Here is a 25,689-nt window from a genome sequence, read left to right on the forward strand (position 1 = left end):
CCCGGACCAGCTGGACCAGAGCCTCGCGGCAAACCGAGCCGAGACTCGCGGGGCTTCACCTGCATTCCTGTCGCGCTGAGACCGCGGAGAGCCGAGAATCGCGGACCAATATAAAAGATTAAAAAGAGATGGACACTGACTTTCCAATGACATTGGTACACAGTTATTAAGTTCCTGCAATCAGGAAGTTATTTTGGCACAAAACTGTCCTCGTTAGTATAGTGGACAGTATCTCTGCCTGTCACGCAGAAGACCGGGGTTCGATTCCCCGACGGGGAGACTTCTTGTTTCGTACGATGATACCTACATGATTGAGTCAAGTAAACAATGGTCATTAAGAAAATAGACTAGCAGTTGCTGTCTGCCTGCCAAAGAAGCTTCTAAATGCTGCAGCTTGATCAGAGGAAACTCTGATTGAGGGTGGATTTTATACACACAGAAAATGTCATTGAAGAAGTAAAAAGAGCAGTTATTTAGGACAGCATCTAGAGCATCTCTGGGAGAATCGCTTTTTAATGCCCGCCGTCGCCTCGTCCCAGACACAGACTGACAGCACAGCCCTGAAAGCCACTCACCAACTCGTCTCACCGCCCCGCTGCTCAGAAACTCACCTTTGACTCACCGTCCAGACCCGGAGCCACCCAAAGACCCGGCTCACCGTGCGAACCCGGGGACCCGCTGTTAAGCTCCCCCCTGACCAGCCACCGGAGTGAAAGAGCCAGCCCGCAGAAAGCCACTCACCAACCCGGCTCACCGCCCCGCTGCTCAGCAACTCACCTTTGACTCACCCTCTGCCTGCCAAAGAAGCTTCTAAATGCTGCAGCTCCAGGCCCGGAGCCACCCAAAGACCCGGCTCACCGTGCGAACCCGGGGACCCGCTGTTAAGCTCCCCTCCGACCAGCCACCGGAGTGAAAGAGCCAGCCCGCAGAAAGCCACTCACCGACCCGGCTCACCGCCCCGCTGCTCAGCAACTCACCTTTGACTCACCGTCCAGACCCGGAGCCACCCAGAGACACGGCTCACCGTGCGAACCCGGGGACCCGCTGTTAAGCTCCCCCCCCCCCACCAGCCACCGGAGTGAAAGAGCCAGCCCGCGGAGTTGGAGGACCAGGGCCCTGGTACCCTAAACACCCAGACGCTCTCGGTAGCATGGACAGCACTCATGGACAGCACTCTGTCAGGTGCCACCACCACAATGTCAGACCACAATAACAGCAGAAGTGGGTTCCATGGTGTAATGGTTAACATCAGCATGAGTCTTTGAGAGCAGCCAGGAGAAAACCTGCAGTATCCATCTTACTGTCAAGAATTGTAGCAGAGTTTTTTACAGGATTTTATTTTGATGCCCGCCATTTTCAAGGCATGTCTGTTTCCGTAGTGTAGTGGTTATCACGTTCGCCTCACACGCGAAAGGTCCCCTGTTCGAAACTGGGCGGAAACATGTATGACTTTGCAATACCATTATTTGGACTTGGAAAACCACTCCAGTCCTCTTCTTGGTGCACAGGACAGGAAGGCCGACCATCTCTTTCTCGCATTGGGTCTCATGCAGAAATTAATTTTGTTGCAGTTCCACAACTGACCAAAAGCCAGTCATTCTCCATTAGCGTACACTAGCTCCACCACCAGACCCCAGCAGCAGAGGTTCCGAGAGGGGGTCCCCGGAGGTGCGGGGAACACCGGACCAGCTGGACCAGAGCCTCGCGGCAAACCGAGCCGAGACTTGCGGGGCTTCACCTGCATTCCCGTCGCGCTGAGACCGCGGAGAGCCGAGAATCGCGGACCAATATAAAAGATTAAAAAGAGATGGACACTGACTTTCCAATGACATTGGTACACAGTTATTAAGTTCCTGCAATCAGGAAGTTATTTTGGCACAAAACTGTCCTCGTTAGTATAGTGGACAGTATCTCTGCCTGTCACGCAGAAGACCGGGGTTCGATTCCCCGACGGGGAGTCTTCTTGTTTTGTACGATGATACCTACATGATTGAGTCAAGTAAACAATGGTCATTAAGAAAATAGACTAGCAGTTGCTGTATGCCTGCCAAAGAAGCTTCTAAATGCTGCAGCTTGATCAGAGGAAACTCTGATTGAGGGTGGATTTTATACACACAGAAAATGTCATTGAAGAAGTAAAAAGAGCAGTTATTTAGGACAGCATCTAGAGCATCTCTGGGAGAATCGCTTTTTAATGCCCGCCGTCGCCTCGTCCCAGACACAGACTGACAGCACGGCCCTGAAAGCCACTCACCAACCCGGCTCACCGCCCCGCTGCTCAGAAACTCACCTTTGACTCACCGTCCAGACCCGGAGCCACCCAAAGACCCGGCTCACCGTGCAAACCCGGGGACCCGCTGTTAAGCTCCCCCCCGACCAGCCACCGGAGTGAAAGAGCCAGACCGCAGAAAGCCACTCACCAACCCGGCTCACCGCCCCGCTGCTCAGCAACTCACCTTTGACTCACCGTCCAGACCCGGAGCCACCCAGAGACCCGGCTAACCGGCGAACCCGGGGACCCGCTGTTAAGCCCCCCCCCCACCAGCCACCGGAGTGAAAGAGCCAGCCCGCGGAGCTGGAGGACCAGGGCCCTGGTACCCTAAACACCCAGACGCTCTCGGTAGCATGGACAGCACTCATGGACAGCACTCTGTCAGGTGCCACCACCACAATGTCAGACCACAATAACAGCAGAAGTGGGTTCCATGGTGTAATGGTTAACATCAGCATGAGTCTTTGAGAGCAGCCAGGAGAAAACCTGCAGTATCCATCTTACTGTCAAGAATTGTAGCAGAGTTTTTTACAGGATTTTATTTTGATGCCCGCCATTTTCAAGGCATGTCTGTTTCAGTAGTGTAGTGGTTATCACGTTCGCCTCACACGCGAAAGGTCCCCTGTTCGAAACTGGGCGGAAACATGTATGACTTTGCAATACCATTATTTGGACTTGGAAAACCACTCCAGTCCTCTTCTTGGTGCACAGGACAGGAAGGCCGACCATCTCTTTCTCGCATTGGGTCTCATGCAGAAATTAATTTTGTTGCAGTACCACAACTGACCAAAAGCCAGTCATTCTCCATTAACGTACACTAGCTCCACCACCAGACCCCAGCAGCAGAGGTTCCGAGAGGGGGTCCCCGGAGGTGCGGGGAACCCCGGACCAGCTGGACCAGAGCCTCGCGGCAAACCGAGCCGAGACTTGCGGGGCTTCACCTGCATTCCCGTCGCGCTGAGACCGCGGAGAGCCGAGAATCGCGGACCAATATAAAAGATTAAAAAGAGATGGACACTGACTTTCCAATGACATTGGTACACAGTTATTAAGTTCCTGCAATCAGGAAGTTATTTTGGCACAAAACTGTCCTCGTTAGTATAGTGGACAGTATCTCTGCCTGTCACGCAGAAGACCGGGGTTCGATTCCCCGACGGGGAGTCTTCTTGTTTCGTACGATGATACCTACATGATTGAGTCAAGTAAACAATGGTCATTAAGAAAATAGACTAGCAGTTGCTGTATGCCTGCCAAAGAAGCTTCTAAATGCTGCAGCTTGATCAGAGGAAACTCTGATTGAGGGTGGATTTTATACACACAGAAAATGTCATTGAAGAAGTAAAAAGAGCAGTTATTTAGGACAGCATCTAGAGCATCTCTGGGAGAATCGCTTTTTAATGCCCGCCGTCGCCTCGTCCCAGACACAGACTGACAGCACGGCCCTGAAAGCCACTCACCAACCCGGCTCACCGCCCCGCTGCTCACAAACTCACCTTTGACTCACCGTCCAGACCCGGAGCCACCCAAAGACCCGGCTCACCGTGCGAACCCGGGGACCCGCTGTTAAGCTCCCCTCCGACCAGCCACCGGAGTGAAAGAGCCAGCCCGCAGAAAGCCACTCACCGACCCGGCTCACCGCCCCGCTGCTCAGCAACTCACCTTTGACTCACCGTCCAGACCCGGAGCCACCCAGAGACACGGCTCACCGTGCGAACCCGGGGACCCGCTGTTAAGCTCCCCCCCCCCACCAGCCACCGGAGTGAAAGAGCCAGCCCGCGGAGCTGGAGGACCAGGGCCCTGGTACCCTAAACACCCAGACGATCTCGGTAGCATGGACAGCACTCATGGACAGCACTCTGTCAGGTGCCACCACCACAATGTCAGACCACAATAACAGCAGAAGTGGGTTCCATGGTGTAATGGTTAACATCAGCATGAGTCTTTGAGAGCAGCCAGGAGAAAACCTGCAGTATCCATCTTACTGTCAAGAATTGTAGCAGAGTTTTTTACAGGATTTTATTTTTATGCCCGCCATTTTCAAAGCATGTCTGTTTCCGTAGTGTAGTGGTTATCACGTTCGCCTCACACGCGAAAGGTCCCCTGTTCGAAACTGGGCGGAAACATGTATGACGTTGCAATACCATTATTTGGACTTGGAAAACCACTCCAGTCCTCTTCTTGGTGCACAGGACAGGAAGGCCGACCATCTCTTTCTCGCATTGGGTCTCATGCAGAAATTCATTTTGTTGCAGTTCCACAACTGACCAAAAGCCAGTCATTCTCCATTAGCGTACACTAGCTCCACCACCAGACCCCAGCAGCAGAGGTTCCGAGAGGGGGTCCCCGGAGGTGCGGGGAACCCCGGACCAGCTGGACCAGAGCCTCGCGGCAAACCGAGCCGAGACTCGCGGGGCTTCACCTGCATTCCTGTCGCGCTGAGACCGCGGAGAGCCGAGAATCGCGGACCAATATAAAAGATTAAAAAGAGATGGACACTGACTTTCCAATGACATTGGTACACAGTTATTAAGTTCCTGCAATCAGGAAGTTATTTTGGCACAAAACTGTCCTCGTTAGTATAGTGGACAGTATCTCTGCCTGTCACGCAGAAGACCGGGGTTCGATTCCCCGACGGGGAGACTTCTTGTTTCGTACGATGATACCTACATGATTGAGTCAAGTAAACAATGGTCATTAAGAAAATAGACTAGCAGTTGCTGTCTGCCTGCCAAAGAAGCTTCTAAATGCTGCAGCTTGATCAGAGGAAACTCTGATTGAGGGTGGATTTTATACACACAGAAAATGTCATTGAAGAAGTAAAAAGAGCAGTTATTTAGGACAGCATCTAGAGCATCTCTGGGAGAATCGCTTTTTAATGCCCGCCGTCGCCTCGTCCCAGACACAGACTGACAGCACAGCCCTGAAAGCCACTCACCAACTCGTCTCACCGCCCCGCTGCTCAGAAACTCACCTTTGACTCACCGTCCAGACCCGGAGCCACCCAAAGACCCGGCTCACCGTGCGAACCCGGGGACCCGCTGTTAAGCTCCCCCCTGACCAGCCACCGGAGTGAAAGAGCCAGCCCGCAGAAAGCCACTCACCAACCCGGCTCACCGCCCCGCTGCTCAGCAACTCACCTTTGACTCACCCTCTGCCTGCCAAAGAAGCTTCTAAATGCTGCAGCTCCAGGCCCGGAGCCACCCAAAGACCCGGCTCACCGTGCGAACCCGGGGACCCGCTGTTAAGCTCCCCTCCGACCAGCCACCGGAGTGAAAGAGCCAGCCCGCAGAAAGCCACTCACCGACCCGGCTCACCGCCCCGCTGCTCAGCAACTCACCTTTGACTCACCGTCCAGACCCGGAGCCACCCAGAGACACGGCTCACCGTGCGAACCCGGGGACCCGCTGTTAAGCTCCCCCCCCCCCACCAGCCACCGGAGTGAAAGAGCCAGCCCGCGGAGTTGGAGGACCAGGGCCCTGGTACCCTAAACACCCAGACGCTCTCGGTAGCATGGACAGCACTCATGGACAGCACTCTGTCAGGTGCCACCACCACAATGTCAGACCACAATAACAGCAGAAGTGGGTTCCATGGTGTAATGGTTAACATCAGCATGAGTCTTTGAGAGCAGCCAGGAGAAAACCTGCAGTATCCATCTTACTGTCAAGAATTGTAGCAGAGTTTTTTACAGGATTTTATTTTGATGCCCGCCATTTTCAAGGCATGTCTGTTTCCGTAGTGTAGTGGTTATCACGTTCGCCTCACACGCGAAAGGTCCCCTGTTCGAAACTGGGCGGAAACATGTATGACTTTGCAATACCATTATTTGGACTTGGAAAACCACTCCAGTCCTCTTCTTGGTGCACAGGACAGGAAGGCCGACCATCTCTTTCTCGCATTGGGTCTCATGCAGAAATTAATTTTGTTGCAGTTCCACAACTGACCAAAAGCCAGTCATTCTCCATTAGCGTACACTAGCTCCACCACCAGACCCCAGCAGCAGAGGTTCCGAGAGGGGGTCCCCGGAGGTGCGGGGAACACCGGACCAGCTGGACCAGAGCCTCGCGGCAAACCGAGCCGAGACTTGCGGGGCTTCACCTGCATTCCCGTCGCGCTGAGACCGCGGAGAGCCGAGAATCGCGGACCAATATAAAAGATTAAAAAGAGATGGACACTGACTTTCCAATGACATTGGTACACAGTTATTAAGTTCCTGCAATCAGGAAGTTATTTTGACACAAAACTGTCCTCGTTAGTATAGTGGACAGTATCTCTGCCTGTCACGCAGAAGACCGGGGTTCGATTCCCCGACGGGGAGTCTTCTTGTTTCGTACGATGATACCTACATGATTGAGTCAAGTAAACAATGGTCATTAAGAAAATAGACTAGCAGTTGCTGTATGCCTGCCAAAGAAGCTTCTAAATGCTGCAGCTTGATCAGAGGAAACTCTGATTGAGGGTGGATTTTATACACACAGAAAATGTCATTGAAGAAGTAAAAAGAGCAGTTATTTAGGACAGCATCTAGAGCATCTCTGGGAGAATCGCTTTTTAATGCCCGCCGTCGCCTCGTCCCAGACACAGACTGACAGCACGGCCCTGAAAGCCACTCACCAACCCGGCTCACCGCCCCGCTGCTCAGAAACTCACCTTTGACTCACCGTCCAGACCCGGAGCCACCCAAAGACCCGGCTCACCGTGCAAACCCGGGGACCCGCTGTTAAGCTCCCCCCCGACCAGCCACCGGAGTGAAAGAGCCAGACCGCAGAAAGCCACTCACCAACCCGGCTCACCGCCCCGCTGCTCAGCAACTCACCTTTGACTCACCGTCCAGACCCGGAGCCACCCAGAGACCCGGCTAACCGGCGAACCCGGGGACCCGCTGTTAAGCCCCCCCCCCACCAGCCACCGGAGTGAAAGAGCCAGCCCGCGGAGCTGGAGGACCAGGGCCCTGGTACCCTAAACACCCAGACGCTCTCGGTAGCATGGACAGCACTCATGGACAGCACTCTGTCAGGTGCCACCACCACAATGTCAGACCACAATAACAGCAGAAGTGGGTTCCATGGTGTAATGGTTAACATCAGCATGAGTCTTTGAGAGCAGCCAGGAGAAAACCTGCAGTATCCATCTTACTGTCAAGAATTGTAGCAGAGTTTTTTACAGGATTTTATTTTGATGCCCGCCATTTTCAAGGCATGTCTGTTTCAGTAGTGTAGTGGTTATCACGTTCGCCTCACACGCGAAAGGTCCCCTGTTCGAAACTGGGCGGAAACATGTATGACTTTGCAATACCATTATTTGGACTTGGAAAACCACTCCAGTCCTCTTCTTGGTGCACAGGACAGGAAGGCCGACCATCTCTTTCTCGCATTGGGTCTCATGCAGAAATTAATTTTGTTGCAGTACCACAACTGACCAAAAGCCAGTCATTCTCCATTAACGTACACTAGCTCCACCACCAGACCCCAGCAGCAGAGGTTCCGAGAGGGGGTCCCCGGAGGTGCGGGGAACCCCGGACCAGCTGGACCAGAGCCTCGCGGCAAACCGAGCCGAGACTTGCGGGGCTTCACCTGCATTCCCGTCGCGCTGAGACCGCGGAGAGCCGAGAATCGCGGACCAATATAAAAGATTAAAAAGAGATGGACACTGACTTTCCAATGACATTGGTACACAGTTATTAAGTTCCTGCAATCAGGAAGTTATTTTGGCACAAAACTGTCCTCGTTAGTATAGTGGACAGTATCTCTGCCTGTCACGCAGAAGACCGGGGTTCGATTCCCCGACGGGGAGTCTTCTTGTTTCGTACGATGATACCTACATGATTGAGTCAAGTAAACAATGGTCATTAAGAAAATAGACTAGCAGTTGCTGTATGCCTGCCAAAGAAGCTTCTAAATGCTGCAGCTTGATCAGAGGAAACTCTGATTGAGGGTGGATTTTATACACACAGAAAATGTCATTGAAGAAGTAAAAAGAGCAGTTATTTAGGACAGCATCTAGAGCATCTCTGGGAGAATCGCTTTTTAATGCCCGCCGTCGCCTCGTCCCAGACACAGACTGACAGCACGGCCCTGAAAGCCACTCACCAACCCGGCTCACCGCCCCGCTGCTCAGAAACTCACCTTTGACTCACCGTCCAGACCCGGAGCCACCCAAAGACCCGGCTCACCGTGCGAACCCGGGGACCCGCTGTTAAGCTCCCCCCTGACCAGCCACCGGAGTGAAAGAGCCAGCCCGCTGAAAGCCACTCACCAACCCGGCTCACCGCCCCGCTGCTCAGCAACTCACCTTTGACTCACCCTCTGCCTGCCAAAGAAGCTTCTAAATGCTGCAGCTCCATGCCCGGAGCCACCCAAAGACCCGGCTCACCGTGCGAACCCAGGGACCCGCTGTTAAGCTCCCCTCCGACCAGCCACCGGAGTGAAAGAGCCAGCCCGCAGAAAGCCACTCACCGACCCGGCTCACCGCCCCGCTGCTCAGCAACTCACCTTTGACTCACCGTCCAGACCCGGAGCCACCCAGAGACACGGTTCACCGTGCGAACCCGGGGACCCGCTGTTAAGCTCCCCCCCCCCACCAGCCACCGGAGTGAAAGAGCCAGCCCGCGGAGCTGGAGGACCAGGGCCCTGGTACCCTAAACACCCAGACGCTCTCGGTAGCATGGACAGCACTCATGGACAGCACTCTGTCAGGTGCCACCACCACAATGTCAGACCACAATAACAGCAGAAGTGGGTTCCATGGTGTAATGGTTAACATCAGCATGAGTCTTTGAGAGCAGCCAGGAGAAAACCTGCAGTATCCATCTTACTGTCAAGAATTGTAGCAGAGTTTTTTACAGGATTTTATTTTTATGCCCGCCATTTTCAAAGCATGTCTGTTTCCGTAGTGTAGTGGTTATCACGTTCGCCTCACACGCGAAAGTTCCCCTGATCGAAACTGGGCGGAAACATGTATGACTTTGCAATAAAATTATTTGGACTTGGAAAACCACTCCAGTCCTCTTCTTGTTGCACAGGACAGGAAGGCCGACCATCTCTTTCTCGCATTGGGTCTCATGCAGAAATTAATTTTGTTGCAGTTCCACAACTGACCAAAAGCCAGTCATTCTCCATTAGCGTACACTAGCTCCACCACCAGACCCCAGCAGCAGAGGTTCCGAGAGGGGGTCCCCGGAGGTGCGGGGAACCCCGGACCAGCTGGACCAGAGCCTCGCGGCAAACCGAGCCGAGACTCGCGGGGCTTCACCTGCATTCCTGTCGCGCTGAGACCGCGGAGAGCCGAGAATCGCGGACCAATATAAAAGATTAAAAAGAGATGGACACTGACTTTCCAATGACATTGGTACACAGTTATTAAGTTCCTGCAATCAGGAAGTTATTTTGGCACAAAACTGTCCTCGTTAGTATAGTGGACAGTATCTCTGCCTGTCACGCAGAAGACCGGGGTTCGATTCCCCGACGGGGAGACTTCTTGTTTCGTACGATGATACCTACATGATTGAGTCAAGTAAACAATGGTCATTAAGAAAATAGACTAGCAGTTGCTGTCTGCCTGCCAAAGAAGCTTCTAAATGCTGCAGCTTGATCAGAGGAAACTCTGATTGAGGGTGGATTTTATACACACAGAAAATGTCATTGAAGAAGTAAAAAGAGCAGTTATTTAGGACAGCATCTAGAGCATCTCTGGGAGAATCGCTTTTTAATGCCCGCCGTCGCCTCGTCCCAGACACAGACTGACAGCACAGCCCTGAAAGCCACTCACCAACTCGTCTCACCGCCCCGCTGCTCAGAAACTCACCTTTGACTCACCGTCCAGACCCGGAGCCACCCAAAGACCCGGCTCACCGTGCGAACCCGGGGACCCGCTGTTAAGCTCCCCCCTGACCAGCCACCGGAGTGAAAGAGCCAGCCCGCAGAAAGCCACTCACCAACCCGGCTCACCGCCCCGCTGCTCAGCAACTCACCTTTGACTCACCCTCTGCCTGCCAAAGAAGCTTCTAAATGCTGCAGCTCCAGGCCCGGAGCCACCCAAAGACCCGGCTCACCGTGCGAACCCGGGGACCCGCTGTTAAGCTCCCCTCCGACCAGCCACCGGAGTGAAAGAGCCAGCCCGCAGAAAGCCACTCACCGACCCGGCTCACCGCCCCGCTGCTCAGCAACTCACCTTTGACTCACCGTCCAGACCCGGAGCCACCCAGAGACACGGCTCACCGTGCGAACCCGGGGACCCGCTGTTAAGCTCCCCCCCCCCCACCAGCCACCGGAGTGAAAGAGCCAGCCCGCGGAGTTGGAGGACCAGGGCCCTGGTACCCTAAACACCCAGACGCTCTCGGTAGCATGGACAGCACTCATGGACAGCACTCTGTCAGGTGCCACCACCACAATGTCAGACCACAATAACAGCAGAAGTGGGTTCCATGGTGTAATGGTTAACATCAGCATGAGTCTTTGAGAGCAGCCAGGAGAAAACCTGCAGTATCCATCTTACTGTCAAGAATTGTAGCAGAGTTTTTTACAGGATTTTATTTTGATGCCCGCCATTTTCAAGGCATGTCTGTTTCCGTAGTGTAGTGGTTATCACGTTCGCCTCACACGCGAAAGGTCCCCTGTTCGAAACTGGGCGGAAACATGTATGACTTTGCAATACCATTATTTGGACTTGGAAAACCACTCCAGTCCTCTTCTTGGTGCACAGGACAGGAAGGCCGACCATCTCTTTCTCGCATTGGGTCTCATGCAGAAATTAATTTTGTTGCAGTTCCACAACTGACCAAAAGCCAGTCATTCTCCATTAGCGTACACTAGCTCCACCACCAGACCCCAGCAGCAGAGGTTCCGAGAGGGGGTCCCCGGAGGTGCGGGGAACACCGGACCAGCTGGACCAGAGCCTCGCGGCAAACCGAGCCGAGACTTGCGGGGCTTCACCTGCATTCCCGTCGCGCTGAGACCGCGGAGAGCCGAGAATCGCGGACCAATATAAAAGATTAAAAAGAGATGGACACTGACTTTCCAATGACATTGGTACACAGTTATTAAGTTCCTGCAATCAGGAAGTTATTTTGGCACAAAACTGTCCTCGTTAGTATAGTGGACAGTATCTCTGCCTGTCACGCAGAAGACCGGGGTTCGATTCCCCGACGGGGAGTCTTCTTGTTTTGTACGATGATACCTACATGATTGAGTCAAGTAAACAATGGTCATTAAGAAAATAGACTAGCAGTTGCTGTATGCCTGCCAAAGAAGCTTCTAAATGCTGCAGCTTGATCAGAGGAAACTCTGATTGAGGGTGGATTTTATACACACAGAAAATGTCATTGAAGAAGTAAAAAGAGCAGTTATTTAGGACAGCATCTAGAGCATCTCTGGGAGAATCGCTTTTTAATGCCCGCCGTCGCCTCGTCCCAGACACAGACTGACAGCACGGCCCTGAAAGCCACTCACCAACCCGGCTCACCGCCCCGCTGCTCAGAAACTCACCTTTGACTCACCGTCCAGACCCGGAGCCACCCAAAGACCCGGCTCACCGTGCAAACCCGGGGACCCGCTGTTAAGCTCCCCCCCGACCAGCCACCGGAGTGAAAGAGCCAGACCGCAGAAAGCCACTCACCAACCCGGCTCACCGCCCCGCTGCTCAGCAACTCACCTTTGACTCACCGTCCAGACCCGGAGCCACCCAGAGACCCGGCTAACCGGCGAACCCGGGGACCCGCTGTTAAGCCCCCCCCCCACCAGCCACCGGAGTGAAAGAGCCAGCCCGCGGAGCTGGAGGACCAGGGCCCTGGTACCCTAAACACCCAGACGCTCTCGGTAGCATGGACAGCACTCATGGACAGCACTCTGTCAGGTGCCACCACCACAATGTCAGACCACAATAACAGCAGAAGTGGGTTCCATGGTGTAATGGTTAACATCAGCATGAGTCTTTGAGAGCAGCCAGGAGAAAACCTGCAGTATCCATCTTACTGTCAAGAATTGTAGCAGAGTTTTTTACAGGATTTTATTTTGATGCCCGCCATTTTCAAGGCATGTCTGTTTCAGTAGTGTAGTGGTTATCACGTTCGCCTCACACGCGAAAGGTCCCCTGTTCGAAACTGGGCGGAAACATGTATGACTTTGCAATACCATTATTTGGACTTGGAAAACCACTCCAGTCCTCTTCTTGGTGCACAGGACAGGAAGGCCGACCATCTCTTTCTCGCATTGGGTCTCATGCAGAAATTAATTTTGTTGCAGTACCACAACTGACCAAAAGCCAGTCATTCTCCATTAACGTACACTAGCTCCACCACCAGACCCCAGCAGCAGAGGTTCCGAGAGGGGGTCCCCGGAGGTGCGGGGAACCCCGGACCAGCTGGACCAGAGCCTCGCGGCAAACCGAGCCGAGACTTGCGGGGCTTCACCTGCATTCCCGTCGCGCTGAGACCGCGGAGAGCCGAGAATCGCGGACCAATATAAAAGATTAAAAAGAGATGGACACTGACTTTCCAATGACATTGGTACACAGTTATTAAGTTCCTGCAATCAGGAAGTTATTTTGGCACAAAACTGTCCTCGTTAGTATAGTGGACAGTATCTCTGCCTGTCACGCAGAAGACCGGGGTTCGATTCCCCGACGGGGAGTCTTCTTGTTTCGTACGATGATACCTACATGATTGAGTCAAGTAAACAATGGTCATTAAGAAAATAGACTAGCAGTTGCTGTATGCCTGCCAAAGAAGCTTCTAAATGCTGCAGCTTGATCAGAGGAAACTCTGATTGAGGGTGGATTTTATACACACAGAAAATGTCATTGAAGAAGTAAAAAGAGCAGTTATTTAGGACAGCATCTAGAGCATCTCTGGGAGAATCGCTTTTTAATGCCCGCCGTCGCCTCGTCCCAGACACAGACTGACAGCACGGCCCTGAAAGCCACTCACCAACCCGGCTCACCGCCCCGCTGCTCACAAACTCACCTTTGACTCACCGTCCAGACCCGGAGCCACCCAAAGACCCGGCTCACCGTGCGAACCCGGGGACCCGCTGTTAAGCTCCCCTCCGACCAGCCACCGGAGTGAAAGAGCCAGCCCGCAGAAAGCCACTCACCGACCCGGCTCACCGCCCCGCTGCTCAGCAACTCACCTTTGACTCACCGTCCAGACCCGGAGCCACCCAGAGACACGGCTCACCGTGCGAACCCGGGGACCCGCTGTTAAGCTCCCCCCCCCCACCAGCCACCGGAGTGAAAGAGCCAGCCCGCGGAGCTGGAGGACCAGGGCCCTGGTACCCTAAACACCCAGACGATCTCGGTAGCATGGACAGCACTCATGGACAGCACTCTGTCAGGTGCCACCACCACAATGTCAGACCACAATAACAGCAGAAGTGGGTTCCATGGTGTAATGGTTAACATCAGCATGAGTCTTTGAGAGCAGCCAGGAGAAAACCTGCAGTATCCATCTTACTGTCAAGAATTGTAGCAGAGTTTTTTACAGGATTTTATTTTTATGCCCGCCATTTTCAAAGCATGTCTGTTTCCGTAGTGTAGTGGTTATCACGTTCGCCTCACACGCGAAAGGTCCCCTGTTCGAAACTGGGCGGAAACATGTATGACGTTGCAATACCATTATTTGGACTTGGAAAACCACTCCAGTCCTCTTCTTGGTGCACAGGACAGGAAGGCCGACCATCTCTTTCTCGCATTGGGTCTCATGCAGAAATTCATTTTGTTGCAGTTCCACAACTGACCAAAAGCCAGTCATTCTCCATTAGCGTACACTAGCTCCACCACCAGACCCCAGCAGCAGAGGTTCCGAGAGGGGGTCCCCGGAGGTGCGGGGAACCCCGGACCAGCTGGACCAGAGCCTCGCGGCAAACCGAGCCGAGACTCGCGGGGCTTCACCTGCATTCCTGTCGCGCTGAGACCGCGGAGAGCCGAGAATCGCGGACCAATATAAAAGATTAAAAAGAGATGGACACTGACTTTCCAATGACATTGGTACACAGTTATTAAGTTCCTGCAATCAGGAAGTTATTTTGGCACAAAACTGTCCTCGTTAGTATAGTGGACAGTATCTCTGCCTGTCACGCAGAAGACCGGGGTTCGATTCCCCGACGGGGAGACTTCTTGTTTCGTACGATGATACCTACATGATTGAGTCAAGTAAACAATGGTCATTAAGAAAATAGACTAGCAGTTGCTGTCTGCCTGCCAAAGAAGCTTCTAAATGCTGCAGCTTGATCAGAGGAAACTCTGATTGAGGGTGGATTTTATACACACAGAAAATGTCATTGAAGAAGTAAAAAGAGCAGTTATTTAGGACAGCATCTAGAGCATCTCTGGGAGAATCGCTTTTTAATGCCCGCCGTCGCCTCGTCCCAGACACAGACTGACAGCACAGCCCTGAAAGCCACTCACCAACTCGTCTCACCGCCCCGCTGCTCAGAAACTCACCTTTGACTCACCGTCCAGACCCGGAGCCACCCAAAGACCCGGCTCACCGTGCGAACCCGGGGACCCGCTGTTAAGCTCCCCCCTGACCAGCCACCGGAGTGAAAGAGCCAGCCCGCAGAAAGCCACTCACCAACCCGGCTCACCGCCCCGCTGCTCAGCAACTCACCTTTGACTCACCCTCTGCCTGCCAAAGAAGCTTCTAAATGCTGCAGCTCCAGGCCCGGAGCCACCCAAAGACCCGGCTCACCGTGCGAACCCGGGGACCCGCTGTTAAGCTCCCCTCCGACCAGCCACCGGAGTGAAAGAGCCAGCCCGCAGAAAGCCACTCACCGACCCGGCTCACCGCCCCGCTGCTCAGCAACTCACCTTTGACTCACCGTCCAGACCCGGAGCCACCCAGAGACACGGCTCACCGTGCGAACCCGGGGACCCGCTGTTAAGCTCCCCCCCCCCCACCAGCCACCGGAGTGAAAGAGCCAGCCCGCGGAGTTGGAGGACCAGGGCCCTGGTACCCTAAACACCCAGACGCTCTCGGTAGCATGGACAGCACTCATGGACAGCACTCTGTCAGGTGCCACCACCACAATGTCAGACCACAATAACAGCAGAAGTGGGTTCCATGGTGTAATGGTTAACATCAGCATGAGTCTTTGAGAGCAGCCAGGAGAAAACCTGCAGTATCCATCTTACTGTCAAGAATTGTAGCAGAGTTTTTTACAGGATTTTATTTTGATGCCCGCCATTTTCAAGGCATGTCTGTTTCCGTAGTGTAGTGGTTATCACGTTCGCCTCACACGCGAAAGGTCCCCTGTTCGAAACTGGGCGGAAACATGTATGACTTTGCAATACCATTATTTGGACTTGGAAAACCACTCCAGTCCTCTTCTTGGTGCACAGGACAGGAAGGCCGACCATCTCTTTCTCGCATTGGGTCTCATGCAGAAATTAATTTTGTTGCAGTTCCACAACTGACCAAAAGCCAGTCATTCTCCATTAGCGTACACTAGCTCCACCACCAGACCCCAGCAGCAGAGGTTCCGAGAGGGGGTCCCCGGAGGTGCGGGGAACACCGGACCAGCTGGACCAGAGCCTCGCGGCAAACCGAGCCGAGACTTGCGGGGCTTCACCTGCATTCCCGTCGCGCTGAGACCGCGGAGAGCCGAGAATCGCGGACCAATATAAAAGATTAAAAAGAGATGGACACTGACTTTCCAATGACATTGGTACACAGTTATTAAGTTCCTGCAATCAGGAAGTTATTTTGACACAAAACTGTCCTCGTTAGTATAGTGGACAGTATCTCTGCCTGTCACGCAGAAGACCGGGGTTCGATTCCCCGACGGGGAGTCTTCTTGTTTCGTACGATGATACCTACATGATTGAGTCAAGTAAACAATGGTCATTAAGAAAATAGACTAGCAGTTGCTGTATGCCTGCCAAAGAAGCTTCTAAATGCTGCAGCTTGATCAGAGGAAACTCTGATTGAGGGTGGATTTTATACACACAGAAAATGTCATTGAAGAAGTAAAAAGAGCAGTTATTTAGGACAGCATCTAGAGCATCTCTGGGAGAATCGCTTTTTAATGCCCGCCGTCGCCTCGTCCCAGACACAGACTGACAGCACGGCCCTGAAAGCCACTCACCAACCCGGCTCACCGCCCCGCTGCTCAGAAACTCACCTTTGACTCACCGTCCAGACCCGGAGCCACCCAAAGACCCGGCTCACCGTGCAAACCCGGGGACCCGCTGTTAAGCTCCCCCCCGACCAGCCACCGGAGTGAAAGAGCCAGACCGCAGAAAGCCACTCACCAACCCGGCTCACCGCCCCGCTGCTCAGCAACTCACCTTTGACTCACCGTCCAGACCCGGAGCCACCCAGAGACCCGGCTAACCGGCGAACCCGGGGACCCGCTGTTAAGCCCCCCCCCCACCAGCCACCGGAGTGAAAGAGCCAGCCCGCGGAGCTGGAGGACCAGGGCCCTGGTACCCTAAACACCCAGACGCTCTCGGTAGCATGGACAGCACTCATGGACAGCACTCTGTCAGGTGCCACCACCACAATGTCAGACCACAATAACAGCAGAAGTGGGTTCCATGGTGTAATGGTTAACATCAGCATGAGTCTTTGAGAGCAGCCAGGAGAAAACCTGCAGTATCCATCTTACTGTCAAGAATTGTAGCAGAGTTTTTTACAGGATTTTATTTTGATGCCCGCCATTTTCAAGGCATGTCTGTTTCAGTAGTGTAGTGGTTATCACGTTCGCCTCACACGCGAAAGGTCCCCTGTTCGAAACTGGGCGGAAACATGTATGACTTTGCAATACCATTATTTGGACTTGGAAAACCACTCCAGTCCTCTTCTTGGTGCACAGGACAGGAAGGCCGACCATCTCTTTCTCGCATTGGGTCTCATGCAGAAATTAATTTTGTTGCAGTACCACAACTGACCAAAAGCCAGTCATTCTCCATTAACGTACACTAGCTCCACCACCAGACCCCAGCAGCAGAGGTTCCGAGAGGGGGTCCCCGGAGGTGCGGGGAACCCCGGACCAGCTGGACCAGAGCCTCGCGGCAAACCGAGCCGAGACTTGCGGGGCTTCACCTGCATTCCCGTCGCGCTGAGACCGCGGAGAGCCGAGAATCGCGGACCAATATAAAAGATTAAAAAGAGATGGACACTGACTTTCCAATGACATTGGTACACAGTTATTAAGTTCCTGCAATCAGGAAGTTATTTTGGCACAAAACTGTCCTCGTTAGTATAGTGGACAGTATCTCTGCCTGTCACGCAGAAGACCGGGGTTCGATTCCCCGACGGGGAGTCTTCTTGTTTCGTACGATGATACCTACATGATTGAGTCAAGTAAACAATGGTCATTAAGAAAATAGACTAGCAGTTGCTGTATGCCTGCCAAAGAAGCTTCTAAATGCTGCAGCTTGATCAGAGGAAACTCTGATTGAGGGTGGATTTTATACACACAGAAAATGTCATTGAAGAAGTAAAAAGAGCAGTTATTTAGGACAGCATCTAGAGCATCTCTGGGAGAATCGCTTTTTAATGCCCGCCGTCGCCTCGTCCCAGACACAGACTGACAGCACGGCCCTGAAAGCCACTCACCAACCCGGCTCACCGCCCCGCTGCTCAGAAACTCACCTTTGACTCACCGTCCAGACCCGGAGCCACCCAAAGACCCGGCTCACCGTGCAAACCCGGGGACCCGCTGTTAAGCTCCCCCCCGACCAGCCACCGGAGTGAAAGAGCCAGACCGCAGAAAGCCACTCACCAACCCGGCTCACCGCCCCGCTGCTCAGCAACTCACCTTTGACTCACCGTCCAGACCCGGAGCCACCCAGAGACCCGGCTAACCGGCGAACCCGGGGACCCGCTGTTAAGCCCCCCCCCCCACCAGCCACCGGAGTGAAAGAGCCAGCCCGCGGAGCTGGAGGACCAGGGCCCTGGTACCCTAAACACCCAGACGCTCTCGGTAGCATGGACAGCACTCATGGACAGCACTCTGTCAGGTGCCACCACCACAATGTCAGACCACAATAACAGCAGAAGTGGGTTCCATGGTGTAATGGTTAACATCAGCATGAGTCTTTGAGAGCAGCCAGGAGAAAACCTGCAGTATCCATCTTACTGTCAAGAATTGTAGCAGAGTTTTTTACAGGATTTTATTTTGATGCCCGCCATTTTCAAGGCATGTCTGTTTCAGTAGTGTAGTGGTTATCACGTTCGCCTCACACGCGAAAGGTCCCCTGTTCGAAACTGGGCGGAAACATGTATGACTTTGCAATACCATTATTTGGACTTGGAAAACCACTCCAGTCCTCTTCTTGGTGCACAGGACAGGAAGGCCGACCATCTCTTTCTCGCATTGGGTCTCATGCAGAAATTAATTTTGTTGCAGTACCACAACTGACCAAAAGCCAGTCATTCTCCATTAACGTACACTAGCTCCACCACCAGACCCCAGCAGCAGAGGTTCCGAGAGGGGGTCCCCGGAGGTGCGGGGAACCCCGGACCAGCTGGACCAGAGCCTCGCGGCAAACCGAGCCGAGACTTGCGGGGCTTCACCTGCATTCCCGTCGCGCTGAGACCGCGGAGAGCCGAGAATCGCGGACCAATATAAAAGATTAAAAAGAGATGGACACTGACTTTCCAATGACATTGGTACACAGTTATTAAGTTCCTGCAATCAGGAAGTTATTTTGGCACAAAACTGTCCTCGTTAGTATAGTGGACAGTATCTCTGCCTGTCACGCAGAAGACCGGGGTTCGATTCCCCGACGGGGAGTCTTCTTGTTTCGTACGATGATACCTACATGATTGAGTCAAGTAAACAATGGTCATTAAGAAAATAGACTAGCAGTTGCTGTATGCCTGCCAAAGAAGCTTCTAAATGCTGCAGCTTGATCAGAGGAAACTCTGATTGAGGGTGGATTTTATACACACAGAAAATGTCATTGAAGAAGTAAAAAGAGCAGTTATTTAGGACAGCATCTAGAGCATCTCTGGGAGAATCGCTTTTTAATGCCCGCCGTCGCCTCGTCCCAGACACAGACTGACAGCACGGCCCTGAAAGCCACTCACCAACCCGGCTCACCGCCCCGCTGCTCAGAAACTCACCTTTGACTCACCGTCCAGACCCGGAGCCACCCAAAGACCCGGCTCACCGTGCAAACCCGGGGACCCGCTGTTAAGCTCCCCCCCGACCAGCCACCGGAGTGAAAGAGCCAGACCGCAGAAAGCCACTCACCAACCCGGCTCACCGCCCCGCTGCTCAGCAACTCACCTTTGACTCACCGTCCAGACCCGGAGCCACCCAGAGACCCGGCTAACCGGCGAACCCGGGGACCCGCTGTTAAGCCCCCCCCCCACCAGCCACCGGAGTGAAAGAGCCAGCCCGCGGAGCTGGAGGACCAGGGCCCTGGTACCCTAAACACCCAGACGCTCTCGGTATCATGGACAGCACTCATGGACAGCACTCTGTCAGGTGCCACCACCACAATGTCAGACCACAATAACAGCAGAAGTGGGTTCCATGGTGTAATGGTTAACATCAGCATGAGTCTTTGAGAGCAGCCAGGAGAAAACCTGCAGTATCCATCTTACTGTCAAGAATTGTAGCAGAGTTTTTTACAGGATTTTATTTTGATGCCCGCCATTTTCAAGGCATGTCTGTTTCAGTAGTGTAGTGGTTATCACGTTCGCCTCACACGCGAAAGGTCCCCTGTTCGAAACTGGGCGGAAACATGTATGACTTTGCAATACCATTATTTGGACTTGGAAAACCACTCCAGTCCTCTTCTTGGTGCACAGGACAGGAAGGCCGACCATCTCTTTCTCGCATTGGGTCTCATGCAGAAATTAATTTTGTTGCAGTACCACAACTGACCAAAAGCCAGTCATTCTCCATTAACGTACACTAGCTCCACCACCAGACCCCAGCAGCAGAGGTTCCGAGAGGGGGTCCCCGGAGGTGCGGGGAACCCCGGACCAGCTGGACCAGAGCCTCGCGGCAAACCGAGCCGAGACTTGCGGGGCTTCACCTGCATTCCCGTCGCGCTGAGACCGCGGAGAGCCGAGAATCGCGGACCAATATAAAAGATTAAAAAGAGATGGACACTGACTTTCCAATGACATTGGTACACAGTTATTAAGTTCCTGCAATCAGGAAGTTATTTTGGCACAAAACTGTCCTCGTTAGTATAGTGGACAGTATCTCTGCCTGTCACGCAGAAGACCGGGGTTCGATTCCCCGACGGGGAGTCTTCTTGTTTCGTACGATGATACCTACATGATTGAGTCAAGTAAACAATGGTCATTAAGAAAATAGACTAGCAGTTGCTGTATGCCTGCCAAAGAAGCTTCTAAATGCTGCAGCTTGATCAGAGGAAACTCTGATTGAGGGTGGATTTTATACACACAGAAAATGTCATTGAAGAAGTAAAAAGAGCAGTTATTTAGGACAGCATCTAGAGCATCTCTGGGAGAATCGCTTTTTAATGCCCGCCGTCGCCTCGTCCCAGACACAGACTGACAGCACGGCCCTGAAAGCCACTCACCAACCCGGCTCACCGCCCCGCTGCTCAGAAACTCACCTTTGACTCACCGTCCAGACCCGGAGCCACCCAAAGACCCGGCTCACCGTGCAAACCCGGGGACCCGCTGTTAAGCTCCCCCCCGACCAGCCACCGGAGTGAAAGAGCCAGACCGCAGAAAGCCACTCACCAACCCGGCTCACCGCCCCGCTGCTCAGCAACTCACCTTTGACTCACCGTCCAGACCCGGAGCCACCCAGAGACCCGGCTAACCGGCGAACCCGGGGACCCGCTGTTAAGCCCCCCCCCCACCAGCCACCGGAGTGAAAGAGCCAGCCCGCGGAGCTGGAGGACCAGGGCCCTGGTACCCTAAACACCCAGACGCTCTCGGTAGCATGGACAGCACTCATGGACAGCACTCTGTCAGGTGCCACCACCACAATGTCAGACCACAATAACAGCAGAAGTGGGTTCCATGGTGTAATGGTTAACATCAGCATGAGTCTTTGAGAGCAGCCAGGAGAAAACCTGCAGTATCCATCTTACTGTCAAGAATTGTAGCAGAGTTTTTTACAGGATTTTATTTTGATGCCCGCCATTTTCAAGGCATGTCTGTTTCAGTAGTGTAGTGGTTATCACGTTCGCCTCACACGCGAAAGGTCCCCTGTTCGAAACTGGGCGGAAACATGTATGACTTTGCAATACCATTATTTGGACTTGGAAAACCACTCCAGTCCTCTTCTTGGTGCACAGGACAGGAAGGCCGACCATCTCTTTCTCGCATTGGGTCTCATGCAGAAATTAATTTTGTTGCAGTACCACAACTGACCAAAAGCCAGTCATTCTCCATTAACGTACACTAGCTCCACCACCAGACCCCAGCAGCAGAGGTTCCGAGAGGGGGTCCCCGGAGGTGCGGGGAACCCCGGACCAGCTGGACCAGAGCCTCGCGGCAAACCGAGCCGAGACTTGCGGGGCTTCACCTGCATTCCCGTCGCGCTGAGACCGCGGAGAGCCGAGAATCGCGGACCAATATAAAAGATTAAAAAGAGATGGACACTGACTTTCCAATGACATTGGTACACAGTTATTAAGTTCCTGCAATCAGGAAGTTATTTTGGCACAAAACTGTCCTCGTTAGTATAGTGGACAGTATCTCTGCCTGTCACGCAGAAGACCGGGGTTCGATTCCCCGACGGGGAGTCTTCTTGTTTCGTACGATGATACCTACATGATTGAGTCAAGTAAACAATGGTCATTAAGAAAATAGACTAGCAGTTGCTGTATGCCTGCCAAAGAAGCTTCTAAATGCTGCAGCTTGATCAGAGGAAACTCTGATTGAGGGTGGATTTTATACACACAGAAAATGTCATTGAAGAAGTAAAAAGAGCAGTTATTTAGGACAGCATCTAGAGCATCTCTGGGAGAATCGCTTTTTAATGCCCGCCGTCGCCTCGTCCCAGACACAGACTGACAGCACGGCCCTGAAAGCCACTCACCAACCCGGCTCACCGCCCCGCTGCTCAGAAACTCACCTTTGACTCACCGTCCAGACCCGGAGCCACCCAAAGACCCGGCTCACCGTACGAACCCGGGGACCCGCTGTTAAGCTCCCCTCCGACCAGCCACCGGAGTGAAAGAGCCAGCCCGCAGAAAGCCACTCACCGACCCGGCTCACCGCCCCGCTGCTCAGCAACTCACCTTTGACTCACCGTCCAGACCCGGAGCCACCCAGAGACACGGCTCACCGTGCGAACCCGGGGACCCGCTGTTAAGCTCCCCCCCCCCACCAGCCACCGGAGTGAAAGAGCCAGCCCGCGGAGCTGGAGGACCAGGGCCCTGGTACCCTAAACACCCAGACGCTCTCGGTAGCATGGACAGCACTCATGGACAGCACTCTGTCAGGTGCCACCACCACAATGTCAGACCACAATAACAGCAGAAGTGGGTTCCATGGTGTAATGGTTAACATCAGCATGAGTCTTTGAGAGCAGCCAGGAGAAAACCTGCAGTATCCATCTTACTGTCAAGAATTGTAGCAGAGTTTTTTACAGGATTTTATTTTGATGCCCGCCATTTTCAAAGCATGTCTGTTTCCGTAGTGTAGTGGTTATCACGTTCGCCTCACACGCGAAAGGTCCCCTGTTCGAAACTGGGCGGAAACATGTATGACGTTGCAATACCATTATTTGGACTTGGAAAACCACTCCAGTCCTCTTCTTGGTGCACAGGACAGGAAGGCCGACCATCTCTTTCTCGCATTGGGTCTCATGCAGAAATTAATTTTGTTGCAGTTCCACAACTGACCAAAAGCCAGTCATTCTCCATTAGCGTACACTAGCTCCACCACCAGACCCCAGCAGCAGAGGTTCCGAGAGGGGGTCCCCGGAGGTGCGGGGAACCCCGGACCAGCTGGACCAGAGCCTCGCGGCAAACCGAGCCGAGACTCGCGGGGCTTCACCAGCATTCCCGTCGCGCTGAGACCGCGGAGAGCCGAGAATCGCGGACCAATATAAAAGATTAAAAAGAGATGGACACTGACTTTCCAATGACATTGGTACACAGTTATTAAGTTGCTGCAATCAGGAAGTTATTTTGGCACAAAACTGTCCTCGTTAGTATAGTGGACAGTATCTCTGCCTGTCACGCAGAAGACCGGGGTTCGATTCCCCGACGGGGAGTCTTCTTGTTTCGTACGATGATACCTACATGATTGAGTCAAGTAAACAATGGTCATTAAGAAAATAGACTAGCAGTTGCTGTATGCCTGCCAAAGAAGCTTCTAAATGCTGCAGCTTGATCAGAGGAAACTCTGATTGAGGGTGGATTTTATACACACAGAAAATGTCATTGAAGAAGTAAAAAGAGCAGTTATTTAGGACAGCATCTAGAGCATCTCTGGGAGAATCGCTTTTTAATGCCCGCCGTCGCCTCGTCCCAGACACAGACTGACAGCACGGCCCTGAAAGCCACTCACCAACCCGGCTCACCGCCCCGCTGCTCAGAAACTCACCTTTGACTCACCGTCCAGACCCGGAGCCACCCAAAGACCCGGCTCACCGTGCAAACCCGGGGACCCGCTGTTAAGCTCCCCCCCGACCAGCCACCGGAGTGAAAGAGCCAGACCGCAGAAAGCCACTCACCAACCCGGCTCACCGCCCCGCTGCTCAGCAACTCACCTTTGACTCACCGTCCAGACCCGGAGCCACCCAGAGACCCGGCTCACCGGCGAACCCGGGGACCCGCTGTTAAGCCCCCCCCCCACCAGCCACCGGAGTGAAAGAGCCAGCCCGCGGAGCTGGAGGACCAGGGCCCTGGTACCCTAAACACCCAGACGCTCTCGGTAGCATGGACAGCACTCATGGACAGCACTCTGTCAGGTGCCACCACCACAATGTCAGACCACAATAACAGCAGAAGTGGGTTCCATGGTGTAATGGTTAACATCAGCATGAGTCTTTGAGAGCAGCCAGGAGAAAACCTGCAGTATCCATCTTACTGTCAAGAATTTCAGCAGAGTTTTTTACAGGATTTTATTTTTATGCCAGCCATTTTCAAAGCATGTCTGTTTCCGTAGTGTAGTGGTTATCACGTTCGCCTCACACGCGAAAGGTCCCCTGTTCGAAACTGGGCGGAAACATGTATGACTTTGCAATAACATTATTTGGACTTGGAAAACCACTCCAGTCCTCTTCTTGGTGCACAGGACAGGAAGGCCGACCATCTCTTTCTCGCATTGGGTCTCATGTAGAAATTAATTTTGTTGCAGTACCACAACTGACCAAAAGCCAGTCATTCTCCATTAACGTACACTAGCTCCACCACCAGACCCCAGCAGCAGAGGTTCCGAGAGGGGGTCCCCGGAGGTGCGGGGAACCCCGTACCAGCTGGACCAGAGCCTCGCGGCAAACCGAGCCGAGACTCGGGGGGCTTCACCTGCATTCCCGTCGCGCTGAGACCGCGCAGAGCCGAGAATCGCGGACCAATATAAAAGATTAAAAAGAGATGGACACTGACTTTCCAATGACATTGGTACACAGTTATTAAGTTCCTGCAATCAGGAAGTTATTTTAGCACAAAACTGTCCTCGTTAGTATAGTGGACAGTATCTCTGCCTGTCACGCAGAAGACCGGGGTTCGATTCCCCGACGGGGAGACTTCTTGTTTCGTACGATGATACCTACATGATTGAGTCAAGTAAACAATGGTCATTAAGAAAATAGACTAGCAGTTGCTGTCTGCCTGCCAAAGAAGCTTCTAAATGCTGCAGCTTGATCAGAGGAAACTCTGATTGAGGGTGGATTTTATACACACAGAAAATGTCATTGAAGAAGTAAAAAGAGCAGTTATTTAGGACAGCATCTAGAGCATCTCTGGGAGAATCGCTTTTTAATGCCCGCCGTCGCCTCGTCCCAGACACAGACTGACAGCACAGCCCTGAAAGCCACTCACCAACCCGTCTCACCGCCCCGCTGCTCAGAAACTCACCTTTGACTCACCGTCCAGACCCGGAGCCACCCAAAGACCCGGCTCACCGTGCGAACCCGGGGACCCGCTGTTAAGCTCCCCCCTGACCAGCCACCGGAGTGAAAGAGCCAGCCCGCAGAAAGCCACTCACCAACCCGGCTCACCGCCCCGCTGCTCAGCAACTCACCTTTGACTCACCCTCTGCCTGCCAAAGAAGCTTCTAAATGCTGCAGCTCCAGGCCCGGAGCCACCCAAAGACCCGGCTCACCGTGCAAACCCGGGGACCCGCTGTTAAGCTCCCCTCCGACCAGCCACCGGAGTGAAAGAGCCAGCCCGCGGAGTTGGAGGACCAGGGCCCTGGTACCCTAAACATCCAGACGCTCTCGGTAGCATGGACAGCACTCATGGACAGCACTCTGTCAGGTGCCACCACCACAATGTCAGACCACAATAACAGCAGAAGTGGGTTC

At 53.4% G+C, this 25,689-nt stretch overlaps 28 non-coding genes across 28 annotated transcripts; all 28 read left to right on the plus strand.

Moving 5' to 3' along the window:
- The first annotated feature begins 1,369 nt into the window (after positions 1–1,369).
- On the plus strand, positions 1,370–1,442 carry trnav-cac (transfer RNA valine (anticodon CAC)). The gene has a single exon. It is a non-coding gene; the product is annotated as a tRNA-Val (tRNA).
- Positions 1,443–2,844: 1,402 nt separating this feature from the next.
- Positions 2,845–2,917, plus strand: trnav-cac (transfer RNA valine (anticodon CAC)). Its single transcript has one exon. It is a non-coding gene; the product is annotated as a tRNA-Val (tRNA).
- A 1,405-nt stretch (positions 2,918–4,322) lies between these two features.
- On the plus strand, positions 4,323–4,395 carry trnav-cac (transfer RNA valine (anticodon CAC)). The gene has a single exon. It is a non-coding gene; the product is annotated as a tRNA-Val (tRNA).
- A 1,606-nt stretch (positions 4,396–6,001) lies between these two features.
- Positions 6,002–6,074, plus strand: trnav-cac (transfer RNA valine (anticodon CAC)). Its single transcript has one exon. It is a non-coding gene; the product is annotated as a tRNA-Val (tRNA).
- A 444-nt stretch (positions 6,075–6,518) lies between these two features.
- On the plus strand, positions 6,519–6,590 carry trnad-guc (transfer RNA aspartic acid (anticodon GUC)). The gene has a single exon. It is a non-coding gene; the product is annotated as a tRNA-Asp (tRNA).
- An 886-nt stretch (positions 6,591–7,476) lies between these two features.
- Positions 7,477–7,549, plus strand: trnav-cac (transfer RNA valine (anticodon CAC)). The gene has a single exon. It is a non-coding gene; the product is annotated as a tRNA-Val (tRNA).
- Positions 7,550–7,993: 444 nt separating this feature from the next.
- Positions 7,994–8,065, plus strand: trnad-guc (transfer RNA aspartic acid (anticodon GUC)). The gene has a single exon. It is a non-coding gene; the product is annotated as a tRNA-Asp (tRNA).
- A 1,606-nt stretch (positions 8,066–9,671) lies between these two features.
- trnad-guc (transfer RNA aspartic acid (anticodon GUC)) lies at positions 9,672–9,743 on the plus strand. Its single transcript has one exon. It is a non-coding gene; the product is annotated as a tRNA-Asp (tRNA).
- Positions 9,744–10,833: 1,090 nt separating this feature from the next.
- On the plus strand, positions 10,834–10,906 carry trnav-cac (transfer RNA valine (anticodon CAC)). Its single transcript has one exon. It is a non-coding gene; the product is annotated as a tRNA-Val (tRNA).
- A 444-nt stretch (positions 10,907–11,350) lies between these two features.
- trnad-guc (transfer RNA aspartic acid (anticodon GUC)) lies at positions 11,351–11,422 on the plus strand. The gene has a single exon. It is a non-coding gene; the product is annotated as a tRNA-Asp (tRNA).
- An 886-nt stretch (positions 11,423–12,308) lies between these two features.
- On the plus strand, positions 12,309–12,381 carry trnav-cac (transfer RNA valine (anticodon CAC)). The gene has a single exon. It is a non-coding gene; the product is annotated as a tRNA-Val (tRNA).
- A 444-nt stretch (positions 12,382–12,825) lies between these two features.
- On the plus strand, positions 12,826–12,897 carry trnad-guc (transfer RNA aspartic acid (anticodon GUC)). Its single transcript has one exon. It is a non-coding gene; the product is annotated as a tRNA-Asp (tRNA).
- An 889-nt stretch (positions 12,898–13,786) lies between these two features.
- On the plus strand, positions 13,787–13,859 carry trnav-cac (transfer RNA valine (anticodon CAC)). The gene has a single exon. It is a non-coding gene; the product is annotated as a tRNA-Val (tRNA).
- A 444-nt stretch (positions 13,860–14,303) lies between these two features.
- On the plus strand, positions 14,304–14,375 carry trnad-guc (transfer RNA aspartic acid (anticodon GUC)). Its single transcript has one exon. It is a non-coding gene; the product is annotated as a tRNA-Asp (tRNA).
- A 1,090-nt stretch (positions 14,376–15,465) lies between these two features.
- On the plus strand, positions 15,466–15,538 carry trnav-cac (transfer RNA valine (anticodon CAC)). The gene has a single exon. It is a non-coding gene; the product is annotated as a tRNA-Val (tRNA).
- Positions 15,539–15,982: 444 nt separating this feature from the next.
- trnad-guc (transfer RNA aspartic acid (anticodon GUC)) lies at positions 15,983–16,054 on the plus strand. The gene has a single exon. It is a non-coding gene; the product is annotated as a tRNA-Asp (tRNA).
- An 886-nt stretch (positions 16,055–16,940) lies between these two features.
- On the plus strand, positions 16,941–17,013 carry trnav-cac (transfer RNA valine (anticodon CAC)). The gene has a single exon. It is a non-coding gene; the product is annotated as a tRNA-Val (tRNA).
- A 444-nt stretch (positions 17,014–17,457) lies between these two features.
- On the plus strand, positions 17,458–17,529 carry trnad-guc (transfer RNA aspartic acid (anticodon GUC)). The gene has a single exon. It is a non-coding gene; the product is annotated as a tRNA-Asp (tRNA).
- An 887-nt stretch (positions 17,530–18,416) lies between these two features.
- Positions 18,417–18,489, plus strand: trnav-cac (transfer RNA valine (anticodon CAC)). The gene has a single exon. It is a non-coding gene; the product is annotated as a tRNA-Val (tRNA).
- A 444-nt stretch (positions 18,490–18,933) lies between these two features.
- Positions 18,934–19,005, plus strand: trnad-guc (transfer RNA aspartic acid (anticodon GUC)). The gene has a single exon. It is a non-coding gene; the product is annotated as a tRNA-Asp (tRNA).
- An 886-nt stretch (positions 19,006–19,891) lies between these two features.
- trnav-cac (transfer RNA valine (anticodon CAC)) lies at positions 19,892–19,964 on the plus strand. The gene has a single exon. It is a non-coding gene; the product is annotated as a tRNA-Val (tRNA).
- A 444-nt stretch (positions 19,965–20,408) lies between these two features.
- On the plus strand, positions 20,409–20,480 carry trnad-guc (transfer RNA aspartic acid (anticodon GUC)). Its single transcript has one exon. It is a non-coding gene; the product is annotated as a tRNA-Asp (tRNA).
- Positions 20,481–21,366: 886 nt separating this feature from the next.
- trnav-cac (transfer RNA valine (anticodon CAC)) lies at positions 21,367–21,439 on the plus strand. Its single transcript has one exon. It is a non-coding gene; the product is annotated as a tRNA-Val (tRNA).
- Positions 21,440–21,883: 444 nt separating this feature from the next.
- On the plus strand, positions 21,884–21,955 carry trnad-guc (transfer RNA aspartic acid (anticodon GUC)). The gene has a single exon. It is a non-coding gene; the product is annotated as a tRNA-Asp (tRNA).
- An 889-nt stretch (positions 21,956–22,844) lies between these two features.
- On the plus strand, positions 22,845–22,917 carry trnav-cac (transfer RNA valine (anticodon CAC)). Its single transcript has one exon. It is a non-coding gene; the product is annotated as a tRNA-Val (tRNA).
- Positions 22,918–23,361: 444 nt separating this feature from the next.
- trnad-guc (transfer RNA aspartic acid (anticodon GUC)) lies at positions 23,362–23,433 on the plus strand. The gene has a single exon. It is a non-coding gene; the product is annotated as a tRNA-Asp (tRNA).
- Positions 23,434–24,319: 886 nt separating this feature from the next.
- On the plus strand, positions 24,320–24,392 carry trnav-cac (transfer RNA valine (anticodon CAC)). Its single transcript has one exon. It is a non-coding gene; the product is annotated as a tRNA-Val (tRNA).
- Positions 24,393–24,836: 444 nt separating this feature from the next.
- On the plus strand, positions 24,837–24,908 carry trnad-guc (transfer RNA aspartic acid (anticodon GUC)). Its single transcript has one exon. It is a non-coding gene; the product is annotated as a tRNA-Asp (tRNA).
- Positions 24,909–25,689: the final 781 nt, after the last annotated feature.

This window comes from Cololabis saira, unplaced genomic scaffold (genome assembly GCF_033807715.1).
Source record: "Cololabis saira isolate AMF1-May2022 unplaced genomic scaffold, fColSai1.1 scf146, whole genome shotgun sequence".
NCBI lineage: Eukaryota > Metazoa > Chordata > Actinopteri > Beloniformes > Belonidae > Cololabis > Cololabis saira.